A 14197-nucleotide genomic window follows, 5' to 3' on the forward strand; every position below is an offset into this window, starting at 1 on the left:
TGGTGTCCATATGCTCCAATTAAGGGGCGGGTATGGCCAAAGAAGAAGAAGAAGAAGTAAGTAGAGGGGTAATTAGAATAGTAATATGTTGGTACTATAAAACGACCAGTATGTTGGGATCAGCAATACAATAATTGTGGGAGTAGATAGATGCAGCGCCATAATAATCTGTTTTTGGTCAGTCCTTGTTTTGTATGAAAGAAAAAAATATGGACTACTTGCTTCTAAGGGTTTCATAATACATAATGATCAGTGGCGAAGACTCCATACTAGGCGATTATTTAAAGCTTACCTTCTTAAGAAAAATATTTTTTAATTGCATATTGACATATTTATATACTTAATCACTTCATTATTTTATGTTATATAAAAATAATTTATTTTGCCAACGAGATCGCATATGTAGGAATGTATTACAGTATTACACAGTTTACAAAACAACTGCAAAGGTATTAAAAAAACCACAGCGCGCCGCGCCGTAAATTAAATAATAAATGCCGCGACTTCTCGACGTAAATAAATTTCCGATTATGTTTGGAATAATTCTGATTTTTTTTTGTATGGACTTTACGTCTCGTAACCTCAGCAAGTCTGCTGATTTGTACGAAATGAGGCAAGCTCCTTTCGCAGAGCCTAAAACATTCGCGCATAATATTGTTGTCACGACTGCGCACTTTGTCCAAAATCATTAATAATTAGATATTTAAAAAAATAATTTCAACGGCGTTTAATCGAATATTAATAAATAAGTAAGTATAGATTGTTTTTAAAAATAAAAATAAATTTTATCTAATGATTTTTGAAGGGTATACATGTTTTGAAAAATACGCAATTTAAACACATCGCTCATTTTTATGTCGTCAATGAGTTTTTGAAGTTTCATTGAATTAGTGTGTCGTTATCATTTATTAGTGTGTGCCTATTCATTAGTAGTAAATATCGTACTATTCTCGTAAGTATACCTGACAAGTGTGCTCTTTTTATCATATCTCCACAGCCTACCTCTTTCCAAAAGTCACCCTTCGCCACTGATAATGATAAAGGTAGACAATGTTACACTGAAGGGATTATGTAACATACACGATTTCCGGAAAATTTGTTGCATACATATTAATAATATTATTTTCGTATTAAATACCTCTTAGAGTAATAATAATTATTTGAATTTCAAATATTATTAGTTGTGTATTTTCATTTCATAATAATTCAACTCCGACCTTTAGTTCCTGAATTGTATCCAATCTATTTCCCTTTAATAACGACTACCGCTTAATTAATATTCCATATAGGGATAAACCTGCATAATCTATTCCCTCACTTTAATATCTCATTAGATACCTATACATTTTCCCGGAAAACTAAAAGCAGAGGCAACCACACTAAACTAATTACAACGAACTAAATTTCAAACATATTATATTTAATATCAGTGGCAAAGACTCCATACTAGGCGATTATTTAAAGCCTACCTTCTTAAGAAAAATATTTTTTAATTGCATATTGACATATTTATATACTTAATCACTTCATTATTTTATGTTATATAAAAATAATTTATTTTGCAAACGAGATCGCATATGTAGGAATGTATTACAGTATTACACAGTTTACAAAACAACTGCAAAGGTATTAAAAATATACCACAGCGCGCCGTAAATAAATAATAAACGCCGCGACGTCTCGACGTAAATAAATTTCCGATTATGTGTGAAATAATTCAGAATTTTTTTCGTATGAACTTTTCGTCTCGTAACCTCAGAAAGTCTGCTGATTTGTACGAAATAAGGTAAGCTCCTATCGCAGACCCTAAAACATTCGCGCATAACATTGTTGTCACGACTGCGCACTTTGTCCAAAATCATTAATAATTAGATAATTAAAAAAATAATTTCAACGGTGTTTAATCGAATATTAATAAATAAGTAAGTATAGATTGTTTTCATAAATAAAAATAAATTTTATCTAATGATTTTTGATGGGTATACATGTTTTGAAAAATACGTAATTTAAACACATCGCTCATTTCAGAAGTTTCATTGAATTAGTGTGTCGTTGTCATTTATTAGTGTGTACCTATTAATTAGTAGTAAATATCATACCATTCTCGTAAGTATACCTGGCAAGTGTGCTCTTTTTATCAGATCTCCACAGCCTACCTCTTTCCAAAAGTCACCCTTCGCCACTGTTTAATATTGATATTAAAATCAGTGAAATGTGATAATGTTAATGATTATAAAATTACAGAGTTTATTAAAAGCGTGTTTTAAATGTTGTAGGTACCCACGACTCATCAATACACTATCTAAAATTACAGATTAGGTCAGGGTTAAAAAATGATGATGTTCAGATACCAATGGAACATAACACACATATAAATAGCTTTATCACCTTTTTTTTAATTACGCCATACATTTCGGTCCACCAATTTGGTACACTGGTACAGCAACTTTTGTTAGGAGAAATGAATTTATTTGTTGCAGTAGGTATTACTTAGTTTGGTTCTTTACGCACAAATTGACACCAGAATTGATCCGATCAGATGAAGCATTCTCTCGCTACAGTGGTCTCAAGCATTGTAAATCGATAAAAATCTGAGTTTCGCGGCGCGATTTCCCCGCCGCCTGATGACGTTAGTGCGATATTATATGTAGCGCATAAAACCTAAAGACCGACCTATGCAATTATTTATTTACATTAAACATAATGCTTATTCTTCAAGAGTATTTGTCTACTATTTTTATACAGTGCGATAAGTATGTCATTTATTATGCCATAGGTTCGCCATCACTGGATTAGGTGATGCGTTATCCTAGTTTTTTTTTTTGTAAAATTCCTTTTTTCTTGTTGTTTAATTTATAGTTAATATTTTTTTTCATGTGTCTAATATAAATATATATTAATCTTCATTTCACCCTAAAATCGTATTTAATAACTGGTTAATTTATTATAATATCTGAAGGTATACGAGAGCCAGTGCGTCCAGTGACGTCCCTAGACAAAATACCGCCCCCAAGCAGCGCCAAAATGCCGCCCCATTTTTTTTATACAGTACCTAGCTACTTTTATCATCCTTTCATGACCCCAATATTTAAGAAATGTGTTCTATGGATAAATTACTTACTAACAAAATCTATACAACTAAATTACACAAAATTAATTTTAGATATAAAAAGCGAATACATATAATATAGGTAACTACGTTAAACACTTACCTAAATCACTAGAAGTGTGAGGTTCTATTTGGTGGATATTTCTGACAAATTTGGTTTGTGTCATTTAGCAATACACAGATTTATTATTCTCACACCATTTTTACTATGCTATTTATTGTACAATATGTAAACAAAATAATTTTAGTTATTTCTATGTATACCAAATGATTCTCTTCGATTTACCGCCCTTCGAGTAACTGCCGCCCCCAAGCGACGCTCAATCTGCCTACCCCCACGGGACGTCACTGAGTGCATCGTACGTCCATATAGAACAATTTCGAGAAAATACATTCAAACATTTTCCAAGTGCTTGATGCCACCCAACTACGGACTTTCGTCCTTTTGGTCTTAGGAATTTAAGATTTCTATTAGGAATATAGACTCAATAGGTGAATAATTGGTACAAGCTCGTACATATGGCACACTGACTCTGATGTATAGAATAAACCTACATACAATCGGTCCGTCTTAGGTAGATGAAACATGATATACCAATGTAGAATAAACGAGTCAGGGATGAAAAAAAAACCAACATTCGGGAAACCGGCAGGCAAGCGAAGACCTGGTCGACCTTGTACGAGATGAAGGCACATAGCTAAATTAAATTTATAAACCTTGAGCATCCAAAACAGCGGATGGAGGAAGAAGCCAATGCCTACTTATTAAGTATCTTCCTACAACTATTTTGCAAAACTATTAAACTATTAAACTATCAAATTTATTTTTTAGACAGGGTATACCTACGCAATTTTCTTCATAATATAGAAATATATTAAGATATTTTGTTGCAGGATTAATAATTACTTTTAGTCACTTAGCCTTAATTCAGTAAGCGTATCTATATTTAGAGGTGGAAAATTAGAATGTTATAAGCAGGCATAATATCGTCAAAACAACTTGTTAATTTCATCTAGCCGTGGGGGTTTTACCCCAGACGCAGTTTGTGGATAACAAATTGATAGGAAAATCATGTACCTGTGATAGTTAATTAATATTACGTAACGCTTCCGCCGAGCGCTTAAAAAGCCAAAGATTAAACGGCAGGTAAAAGATTTTTTTTTTTTAAATCGACACTCAACGACCTGTTTCTAATGAGTATCTATAGATAAGTTTTATTGAATAAACGGCGATAGTATGATTGACTACCTATACCTACAAAAAATTATACCTAATAAATTTATCGCTGTAATTTCTTGACGGTAATACATAGTTGCCACAGTAAAAAGTTAAGTTAGAAAGAATGATAAAACAGTTAAATCAAGGATTAATTGAATGACTCTCAATATCGGGGCGAGTGATCACGCTGTCACGTGGATTTGACTATCAGTGAAATACGAATCTATAGGATAAATATATAAAAATAAAATCAGTAGATTATAAAAAACTTAAATATAAAAGCATTGTAAGTGTATACATTAGTAATTATGTCGCCGAGTGTGATCTTGTACATGATGAAATACTAGGTAGGTACAGATATAAAAAAAACACTGTAATTTAGATAGTTTTCAATTATTTATTAAAAGATAAAATCCATGTTAATCTAATTAAAACATTGCAAAAAAGTAGACACATGGTACCTATGTTCTAACAATGGAGACACGTCCTTTGGTATTCATTGATTCTATAAAAATTCCAAATGAGGCTATTTGTCATAATGAATTTAAAGTTGGATGCCGTCCGAGCGACAACCGTCAAGGTAAATTGTTTATCAAAGAGATCCATCCATCTGTGTAGTCAAGTCAAGTGCTCGAGTCATAAGAATCTAAAGCCCTTCTCTTCTGCCGCAGCGTTGCAATGGTATAAAAGAGAAAATCAATATTGAGTATTTTTCCAGCAATCGCCTTTCCGTGCGCTCCGATACCAGCTGAGATCTTCATTCGAATCGAGACCTACAAACTACCTAGCAGAACCAGCCGACCTAACAAGCTACCTACTTTGCTACATCCTGCCGACCAAGCAAAAATACCTACTTTTTGCTACAACCTGCCGACCAAGCAAATTACCTATTTGCCTACCGCCGCAAGTCACCTGCCCAGACGATCACATACCTACTGCACTATGGAGCAGATCACCATAGAAATTGCCAGACTCGCCGCATTCAGACCTACCAAACTACGGGATCTCATGACGCTGCACTTACTACTCCTGACGGCATATCAAGAGCAGGCCGAGTCAGCTATTCCCGCCGACCCTCCCGCCCGACCTCATACCTGGAGGACTAAAAACCCTAGATCGACCACACCACGACGATTACCAACTACACACACATGGACCAACAGGAACACCAATCACCAACACAAATCTCCATCCCGCGCGCCGATCAAGGCAGCAGACCCAGTCACACTCTCAGGACACGATAACGGCCAACTATCTGTCATTATCAGGGGCTTTCCGATCGGCACACACACTGAGGACATCACCAATGACCTACTCCGCAGCGGCTTCCCGATCATCAGCGTCAGGAGAATGACCCGGGGCAGAAGCCGTCACCCGATGCCTCTTGTCCTGGTCAGACTCCTCGACAATGACAGAGGGAGGCTGATTCACACTCTTCAATACGCACTTCACCGACGACACTTGACGACAACACAGACTCAAACCGAAACCAACCCAGACGACATGACGAAACATCACAAGGAGACCTATACGGAAACGGATATGAATATCATCATCTCCCACACCAAACACAAGACATCCGAAACACAAACGACCCCGGAGACCACAATACCAGAGACCCCGGTTCCCAATACCGCGGAAACCTCTGTCTCAGAAAGAGCAGCAACCCCGGAAACGGAAATACCAATGATCCAGACCCCGGTAACGGAAATACCAATGACCCCGACAACAATCAGGAATACAAAACCCGAAAACGATCAAGAACGTAAGATCCGGACAGACACCAAAAACCTGAAGAAAAACAAATCAAAATTCACAATTCCACACATGAAACTCTTTATCAATAATGCAGAAAAATCTAAGGCCGAACTAGACTGCGAAAATTCCTACGCAGATCAAAGACTAAACCTGTTCCTGGACGACTACATCAAAGTTGCAAATAACATCCTACAAGACTGCTTCATGAACCCAGAAAAACAAGCTAAAAGAAGATTTAGCGATATATAGAATAACCCGAATAACCACCGATAAACGACAGCCAACTACCGAAGAGAAGGAAGAAATCCACCGCCGAATCAAGACTCAAGCCCTCCCCTGCCAACCGCCAAGAAGCAGAGCTCCGAGCGGCGATACTCGGAGCTCTTCCAGGCTATGGCGGATGACCGGAAGCGAAGAGGATCGACCGGAAGAAGAAGCGAGCGAAAAAAATCGACGGACACCTGCGTACAGTTTGCTTTACTATTAATTCCTCCAGACCAACTCACTGAGATCACCACCCCGGACTCGCTCGGTCGCGAAGCCACCAAGGCCGGGCCTCACCACCAACAAATCATGCTGCACAAGAGATAGGCACCTGATATAAAGGGAGTAGGCGCTAAAAACCGTCCTGGCATCCCAAATGTGAAAGCACAATACCCTAAGTAAGTAAGTAGAGTATTTTTCGAATCGCTCATCCCTATTTTCGATATATATTTCGAGGTATATTTGCAACGTAACATGGTATTAAATAATAACAATTATTTAATTATTTAATAGGTATATTTTATTTTTTTACTATTTATATTTATACAATTTGACCAATTGAAGATATCTTCGGTGCCCATATAGGTACCTAGTAAACGTCACAAATAAATAATTTGGGGTATCTTTTAGAATTAAGTAATACAATAGTTGTACAATCTGAATATTTATTTAGAATATATGTACTTAAATATCATTATTATGCCCTATATTTTCTCCTTCTTGAAATTAACATTTCATAATATAAAAACGTATTATTGAAAATATCATAAAAATAAAGTCATATTTTGACACAAGAAATTAGCGTTATAGCATCTTTTAAAAAAAATTTTTTGTCAATATATTCATTATACCTTTATTTTTAAAGATATTTTAGATTATAATAATATAATAAACTATATTCGGTAAATTTTACATTGTAATTTGCAATTGACTCGCAAGTTTGGGAAATTCGCAACATGTTACGTTCTGTATTTGTCATGCTATATACCCAATGATGGTTTAATATACTATTATAATATTGTCAAGAATTTAGTATTATACAAAGAGTGTGTACTCTCTGATATGATATGATATGATATAATATAGACAACCATAGTTTTTCGAGTTACAGTAAGAGACAACGGATATTATGTAAGTATCAATTCTTGCAAAGGCTGTGCATGAACGAAATTTTCTGTTATCTCCTCACCGATTACCTATATTATTATAATATTATATCGTTAGTTAATAAAGTGCTAATTAAGAATAATAGGCTATAATATCGCATATTATATTATATGTTTTTTTTTATTAATTTAAAAAAATCATCTACATCAAACGAGGAATAAGAAGTGATAATGTAGAATCTTTGATTCTGAAGAAGACAAGGGAAAAATATTTAAACATTTAACAGTAAAAGTATGCTTAATTCAATGCTTATGGGCCCTTTTAATTAATTTTGTAATTAACGTGTTATTTGCATTTGAAAATCAATTAGCAAAAACACAATTTTGTGCGCCCTGTAAACATTGAATTTAAACAAAATCAAAGAATCATGTTTACCTTATAGAATGTGATGTACAGAATATATTGTACCCATGGCTAACAAAATATATTATTGTATATGCCAGTTGGCGGATGTTTTGATTGCGGTACCGAAAATAATTTCTCGAGGTCTCCAATGAAGATGATATCTTCCATCCACTCACCATCACATCGCGGAGATCGCCAGCGCGCCGACGCCACTGACACTTGATAAAAAGATAAGTGATCAGACAGCTGTGCTCAATATAAGGTAACATATAAACAAATAATAAAACTACTCATTGTTCAAAGTCGAGACTAGTCTCTAGAATGTAGATACTCATACAATTGAATGACGCTTGTAACTAATTTTCCTGTCCAATACACCCGCTAAGGTAATGTCACGATTAATTTTAATAAAACTTAATACGATTTATTAGCAGGTTTTTATTTAATCTACGTCATTAAACAACGATTAGTATAAATAATATAATAATTACAACAATATAAAACAAAATTGACGATCTGTTGATATTATGTTAAATTAGTATGTACAATATGCTTGGCACCAGTGTTCCCTCTAAGCTGTGCGCGTGTGCGCGCGCACATGCATTGCAACAGAGCGCACAAAAGTTACACCAGCGTTATGGTGTACCTAATGCCGGGTCCACACTGGCAACATGTCGCGCGACAACCTCGTTAAATTTTACGATAAGTATGATAATTATTGTAAAATTTCTTAAGCAATTATGATAATTATCGTAAAACTTAACGAGGTTGTCGCGCGACATGTTGCCAGTGTGGGGCGTTAGGATGAGTTCCTAACACTGAGTTACACTGGCAACACCGGCTAAATACCGTTATGTGGCGCACAAAAATTTTAATTTCCTTTTAAAGTTGCACAGCCAATGTCAGGAGTCGTAGGCTGTCTGTGAAGCAGTTGTACACCAGCGTCTATGAGCATGCACCATACTGTATCATACTGTAACGCCATACTGTATGAACTGCCTCATGAGTCATGACGCTATGAGCCAGTTGTTCTGATTCATAATTTCTTTATTATTTATCATATTGTACTGAAAAACAGACGTACATGTCGAAATTCTATTACGTAATAATATGTTCACGATGTTTATAATATGTTCGAAATAGACTTAAATTATGTGATAATTTTTTTAAGGATTGTTATTTGATTTGCTATATAATTGTCATATTATGCACTTTTAATTTTTAACTGTCAATAATAAAATGCTTATTTTTACGTAAAAAATCGTAAGTAGGTAATTTTTTTTTATTAAATTATCCAAAGATACCTAATGGAAAGAATATTCAAATGAGCTAATCAGACCGAGACACTTCTGTAAATGTTAGTCTCCGAGACAGTTCCTAATGACTCAGTTTCCATGAGTATGTAGATGTTTAGTATTTATTTTTTAAGCACAACACTTAGGGATGTTTCAATATCGTCAAAATAAATTGATAACATAAATTAATATTATGACTTACTTAGAAACTCACGTTTACTGAGAAATACTTGCTGTTTATAAACTGTATCTTTTTCTTATTAATTATTGTTAGTGATAAAATTTTCAATAATTTATCCTTTACACAAATCAAAAATTCAAGTATCATTTTAATAGTATTTTTTGTCTAAAATAATGGAAATTTTTATGACAATATTTATATGTACCTATACTTATAGGGAATAAAATCTCGATAAGGATAGCGGTAGAAGATAATTTGTATTGGTTGCATGCACGTTCTTCTTAAAATGGTGTCGGAAAAGGTTCACATAGTATGAAATTGAGAGCCAGTAAAGTGGGCAATAAATAAAGAGAGGGTCTCTGATTTTAAATGGCAAACATTGTTACGTAGGAGACAGGGGTCAAATGGTCGCATTAAAATCTGCGCATCTTAGGCCGAGTTCAGAACCGAGCCGACCCGTTATCGGATGTTTGATCGTCATAGTTAGGTACACCAACTTGCGATGATTTCTCCGATAAAAAACAGTGACAGCAAACAAACTGGTAGTGATAATAATCAAATCACGTTTCTTTTACATGACAATCACAAAAATACTGCTTTATTGATGAAGGTATTTTTTTGGTAGTTTGGTTTTTAAAAAAGACGTACCTATGTAATACTTATTACGATATAAATAAACACCCATAAACTTCATAAAATATTGTATATTATGATATATTATGTATAATATGTATTGTGATAAAGTGCGCAGATCCAGTTGAATTTTGGCGCGCATCTGTGAGTGTAGCCAATAATTAGCGTTGTCAGAGGCAAATTCCGTTTAACATTGTGTATAATAAATCATATTGTTTAGTATAAACCGAAAAACACCTCCGTTACATAAAACAGTGTATACATTTTCACACGTTGCTTAGTTGGTGTCGATTTTTATTGATATATAGGCCGGATAACCTAAAATATGTACTCATTCTTTAACTTTCGTGCCATCTGTTTTGTTTAATTGTATTTTTTTTAAATATGTTATTTTAGTAAATAGCTACGATTAACATACTTTATGACATAACATTGTTATATTATTATATATGTATCATTGATTAATATGGAGGATTAATATTGATTAATATAAAAGGAGGGTCGGGCGACCTGGACTGCGGTGGCTGGACTGTATAGTGTATAGAAAGAGACACAGCATCCCTGGGACTAAGGCGGTGGAGGGAGCTTGCGGTAGACAGAGGGGAGTGGAGACGTTTCCTGAAAGCAGCCAAGACCCACAGTGGGTTGTAGTGCCGATGATGACTATTGATTAATATTTTATAATAATACGAGTACCTAGCGCAAAAAACACTAAAAATAATAAATATTTCGCTTGTTTAATATTATAGAATTTAGTTTATATACGGGTTTATATTTCATGAGGTTTATTAAAAACATAAAAGAAAACCATTTGCTCGCAAGTAGTTTATCGACTACGGCTTGAATTGGTGGAAAGCTTAGTTTAAAATTCTATTCATACTTCGCATACCTACTATTCCCTGAGGGCTATTGCAGTGCCCTTTGAGTGCATTGTACGCCACTGACTGGGTCAGAGGGCTAGGCGGATGACATTTTGCTAAGCTATTCAGGTAACGTCATATTATTCTCATAGTGTGCGATTGACCTATAATGATGAAGCAAGCTTGTATACAGAATATTTATTATCTATGCAATATTGACGTAGAATATCATAATAAGTATAGGAGACAGATTAATACAGTTGATTTTACAAATAATTTAAAATATAGAAATATTTAAATTTCGGATGTTACATCGATTGTGTTATTTGCTTTTTTCCTGGCTCTGTAATGATAGTGTAATAGCTGTTATTGCCAAACGAGATTAAAAATATAATGTAACGTGAGTTTACCATATTGATGACACAAGACTCATTATAATATTGTTATATAATTATTATTAGTAGGACTCCGCCCTTTTGGACCGCCCAGAGGTAATACTTACATAAGTTATATTATTTCAGAAAATAAATCGACGATACATAATTATGTTTTTTTGTTTGCATTTCTATTATTAAATTCTCAATAAAGAATCTTATAGTGAAGGTTTCAGATCATTATTAACAAAAAGTTAGTTTTTTTAAGAACGTTGTATAAAAACCCATGTTTAGAGTATCGAACCGCCCCCAGATTTTAGTATTGTCACCGCATTATCATCTGTTTACATAATTTAAAATCTCAGGAAAGCGAAAAAGCTTTTTGAGTGGGACAGAAAAGCGCTGCAGATTTTAACTTATCTTTATAAATTATGGCGTAGGTTATCAAATTGCTATAGAATCATAATGGGATATTGTTTTATTGCAGTTATTAGTATATTATGTTCTTATAATATAGTTCATTCATGCAGATCTAAACAACTAGATTCTACTACATTCTACAAATTTAATACATTTAATAATTATTACAGTGAAAAAGTTTTTTTTGCCAGTAGTATTTAAAAAGTGTGTTATCTTTTCATTAGAGTCAAGCGATTAAAATTGTACGTTTTAAAATGATAAGATGTAGTTATAAATCCCCGAAATATATTTTATGGATACCTAAATAATATTATTGCAATGTTTCGTATTTATTGGTTCTATAAAATAAAGGTGAGCAAGATTAAAATGTCTATATGTCTTAATAATTTCTTTATTTCGATTTTTTCACCTGGAAAAGTTCTAGGGTACTTTGGCTTACTATTGTGTGAATTATAGATTGGAGAAAACAAAAAAAAATGGCGAAGATAACAACGCCCAAACGTGCTCTGTGGTAAGGTCTCCGCTATTTATTCCAACCTAAGCTGCAATAAAGCGAATTAATCTATTACCCCCACTATAAAAACCTGAAAAAGGGTCCAAAAACGATTAAGAATTAAGGATATAAATTTCACAAAAAGCACGTTTGTACTATTATTCCCGCCAAAATTACGTGAGTGGAAATTATTTTTATGATTTATTTTTCGAAATACTGCTTAACTTTTTAAATTTTATAAAATAATTGTATTTGCTTTCAATTATTTTTATAGTAGAGAAAAAATCATTTTTGTTTCTTAAATATTTTTACCTGTGTAGGTAAAACAAATATTAAATATAATTCAGATACTTTTTCAAAGGTAATAAAACCGTAACTGAATAAAAGTTGCGTTTTCAATCAGTCAGTTGTAAATATATAATAATACCCAGTGGCGCACTCAGAATTTAATATTGGGGGGAGCCCAAGGCGGAGAATGTAAATTAGTCCCATAGGCTCTTTTTCTTCTTCATATAATTATTTTTACATATTTTCACAACACACGGCGGTATATTTTTAGAGTTTCTCCAAGTTTTTTATTAAATTGGAGGCATAGTGGTGATAACCGTTGAGCGTGTCATCAGCGACTGATGGATTGGAAGTGACTAACAGCGACCATGCTGAACATGTGCGCCTAGTATGCTAAAACATTGCTCAAATAATATCGGCTGTGCTACCCGCTTGGTCTAGAGAGCTACGATATTTATGCCGAATTCACCTGAAAAAAAATGTTCTTTTGTTTATCTCACTTATCTGGTCAACCCGACATGCCGGGCCCCCCACAGCCCGGGCCTCCAGGATAGAGCTCTGTCAGCCCTCCCCAGCCATGACCTACACCACTCCGGAATTAGGGTAGACACCGAGAATTTTTTGGCAGTTCCATTAGGGATTGGGTTTCTAAAAAAATCCGACATTAGTGTTTCGAAAGTTTTGTGTTAGAAATTAAAATCTAAGATTTTTTTCTAAAAAAGTGCTGGAGAATAATTACAAATCATTTTTTTCCGTGTTTTTATTTGTCTAAGCCCAAGGTATGGTTTATTGCCTTCATTGCATTCTGATAATTTTACCTAATTATAATATAAGATATATTGGTAGAACATATTTTTATAACATGTAGTTCCTAGACTTTAATGTATTGATTGACTTCATTGTATCTCAATGTTTTGACCAACTATGTAACTAAATAATATCATCTATAAATAATTGTAAAGTATCTATACTGAAAACATAATTTAGATGAGCTATTAAAATGTATTATTAGCTTACCGTTCTCAGCATTTTGATTTTGATGAGTGTCGATTTCAGTTTGGCAGTTATTTTTCCATCATTTTGATAACCTGGAATAACAGAAACATGTTACTTAGAAAGCTTTGCAAAGTATGATGTATTCAACATTACATACATTAATACATAGTACATACTATTCTAAAAATAATGTAGATATTTCATACATAAAGCAAATTGAATTATATATTGACCCAACTACCGAACCACTTAATCTTCTATTGAAAGTATTTACCTGTTTATGAATAATGTGTATTAGATTAATAGTATATAACTGTATCAGAGGTAAAACTCATTAGATTCAATCGTTTATTATTTCACTTGAATAAGTTTTACCTCTGACTTTCTCAAATCTATTGAAACTATTTACGCTGCAACATAAAATAACTTCAAAGTCGCTTCGGTATTTGTAAGTCAAAGTTCCGTATGATATGATCTGAGGCATTGTCTGAAATACTTACCTCAACGTCAAAAATAGTTTAAGTTCACTGTACAGAATCCTATATTCAGGAATTTACACCAATCCGGTGATTCAAGAACTTTCTGTTCTCTCATAGTATGCGATGCATAGTAGTTAAATAAATATTACATATACTTTCTTGACGTGCGTTTAATTTATAGTAAACTTGAATGTAATACTTACAACTGCTTCTGTATTAACTTTTCTATGACAAGATCCCCGATCAAAAATATAGAATTTAGAATTTCAAAAAGCTCATTGATGTCGATCTTTTGACTCGACATCACCTCTACAAC

The 14197-nt window shown here is 33.7% G+C and overlaps 1 protein-coding gene across 1 annotated transcript in view; it reads right to left on the reverse strand.

The window, feature by feature from the left end:
* Positions 1–14197, reverse strand: part of LOC147064094 (CD151 antigen-like) — a 480478-nt gene that overhangs the window by 271839 nt on the left and 194442 nt on the right. The window contains exon 3 of the mRNA XM_085958707.1: positions 13424–13494. The gene's annotated coding sequence lies outside the window, so the exon portion shown is untranslated. The remainder of the gene's footprint in view (positions 1–13423; positions 13495–14197) is intronic.

The sequence above is a fragment of the Rhyacophila brunnea genome, unplaced genomic scaffold (genome assembly GCF_057557595.1).
Source record: "Rhyacophila brunnea isolate RB1 unplaced genomic scaffold, BYU_Rbru_1.0 scaffold_8, whole genome shotgun sequence".
NCBI lineage: Eukaryota > Metazoa > Arthropoda > Insecta > Trichoptera > Rhyacophilidae > Rhyacophila > Rhyacophila brunnea.